The 2554-nt window shown below is 34.1% G+C and overlaps 1 protein-coding gene across 1 annotated transcript in view; it reads right to left on the bottom strand.

The window, feature by feature from the left end:
- The window catches only part of LOC109533017 (thyroid transcription factor 1), a gene marked incomplete at its 5' end in the record, with an annotated part of 20811 nt that overhangs the window by 2061 nt on the left and 16196 nt on the right, over nt 1-2554 (bottom strand).

Here is a 2554-nt window from a genome sequence, read left to right as displayed (position 1 = left end):
CCGAATTTAAGGGTGTCAAAGCAGCAGCGTAAGTAAAAATCCGTAAATTCATTATTAGTTACTCTCTCCTTAATATACTAATCTGTCTGTATTGGTTTAAATTCCCAACATCACGAGAACAATATGGTGATATTGGATATGTGGAATTGAAACGCGAGGGTTCTTTGTGCACTGGACAAGGTAGAATTTGCCCAGAACACAAAGTACGATCGGAGGCATATTCTGTCTGCCTCATCATTAGCTTTTTGTGCGTACTTTCATTAAAATGATCCTCGCAACAAAAAAACATTGATTTTGATTTAGGAACATCACGTCTAGCTGCTTTGAACCATAAAACTTTACGTGCATAATCATGGAGAACGGTTAGAAAGAGTTTGTTTGGAGCACTTATCCGTATTCTTGCATCCTGGCACAAAACACCACTTATTTTGTGATCCATACATGTCACTATTTTCCATTATGCAAGATAATAATAATCAATAAAATAACGATAATCACAATAACTTAAATAATAAAACAAAGGTGCGAAAACAACAAAATAAGCACGAGACACTTTGTTGATATGACCTGCTACGTCATAGTCGGGATAGGCAACCGACGATACGGATTCGGCGTTTTTGGCGGAAAATATCTGATTTGAATATAAATTCATAATTAATTTGCCATAACTACTTTCCATATATCAACATGAAAACGCCCTATTGCCAAGTCGTCTAAATGGTGCTGTCGTTATAGGTTAAGAGGTCGAAATTTTCTCAAACGATGTTAACTGATTTTAACTGCTCAGAGTTTTAGCTGGGAAGTCACCTAAAAATCCGGTTTATTGGGGAGAAATTGAATTGCGTGGAGACCTTCCAGAGACTAAAAAATTAACGCTGTATTACGACTATACGCCACCAAGAAGGGATTTTATAATTCAAATAATGCCATGTTTAAACAACGGAATAAGAGTTTTTTACGTCTCATTTAAAAGCAAAACATAAAAAAAGTGCATTGTTGCACACAAAAGCCACTCAAACCTCATCCACGAACACACCAAATCTAATAAAGTGAGAAAGTGATTCCGTAAGTTTTTTTCTACATTAAATTGCCTTCCATTTAGTACCAGGTTTCAGCCAATGAAAAAATTCGCAAAGTCATGGAAAACGCTGTAAAGTCAAAAAGCGCCTACGCTTACGATTTTTTCCATTACCATAAGCTCACAAAGGCGGGCGTCCCTTGCAGAGAGCAAGCAAAAGGGCCCTTGAAACTACGCTTGGAAATCTTATATAGCAGACAATGCAATAATGCACATTTTATTTGAGCGGCTCACATTTCTCAAGCATCGAATTTTTGTTCAGATTTAAATGCATCAAGCACATGTATTTTAGTGACGAAGTAATTTGCCAGGACGATAGAGAAATGTTCTCAACGGGTATATGATGTGACCACTTCAAAACAAGAAATAAACTTTGAAGGACCAGGAGAAAATATTTGCCATTTCAAATAGCAAATTTCGACTTCTCTTCAAAGTCCCATAAAAAACGTGTACGGTTTGCATCTGTAAAAAATGGTGTGCGTCACAGGACGCTCGACAGAAGTGATAACTTCATAAATTAATAGAAACCATGAAATTTTGAACTTGTTTAACGCATGATGGCAATAATAATTTTATTTTATAATTTTAATATTCTTGTTAGTCTAATAATTTATAAATGGATCAGGAATAAGCCCTAATAAATTCGTTTTACATATTTTGCAACTATAAGCTGAAGGGAGATTCGTATCGTCTTAACATCAAGAATGCGTCGCAGGATAGATAATAAGAAGACGGAACCCATGTTTCCTGAAATAATCGAGATAAACTCAAATATTTTTTCAATTAAATTCAAAACATATTTATTATATATTATTACAAAGCAGTAATGATGTTTATCATTTTATGTTAAATATGAAAGATTACAAAAGGGATATCTAAATATTGATTATTTGTTGTTATAAGATAAAATAGCAAATAATAGAACATATTATTGCATTAAATGTTATTAATAATAGTTGTGACACTTTATTTGCACTTAATCTTGAGCGTTTTTCATAAATTGACCCTGCCTTCTTTAGAAAATATCCGCTCAACATTTGGTTTAACAATTGTCTCCGATGAAAATCACTAAACAAGTAGGTAGTAATATTTTACCAGTTCGGAACTTTGAATCGTGCAATACAATGCAAATGGACATCATCAGGGTAGCATCTGAACTACCGACCGACAGAAAGACATAGGGAATCAGTACCGGGATTTTATCGATACGATTTAATTTAATTTAATCTTTTCTTGATACGAATTTGCGTACACAATCAATCAGGCGATTTAAAATAGGTACAACAGTTTTTCAAAAACTTTATTGCAGTGGATCTTAGGCACACTTTTGTTGCACAACATCGATTGTTAGTTCTTAAAACAATATTTAACAGTGCACGGCAATGTGCAATCTCACTTGCAATGATAAATACCCGGTCGTTTGAAGATGATTTTCAAAAGTTTGTAATACATTTTTCTGCAAATTGATGGACGATC

Source organism: Dendroctonus ponderosae, unplaced genomic scaffold (assembly GCF_020466585.1).
Source record: "Dendroctonus ponderosae isolate FM_Combo_2020 unplaced genomic scaffold, Dpon_F_20191213v2 Dpon_F_20191213_6, whole genome shotgun sequence".
Classification (NCBI taxonomy): Eukaryota; Metazoa; Arthropoda; class Insecta; order Coleoptera; family Curculionidae; genus Dendroctonus; species Dendroctonus ponderosae.
The sequence above is the reverse complement of the archived record's forward strand: the minus strand, read 5'-3'. Positions and strand labels throughout refer to the sequence as shown.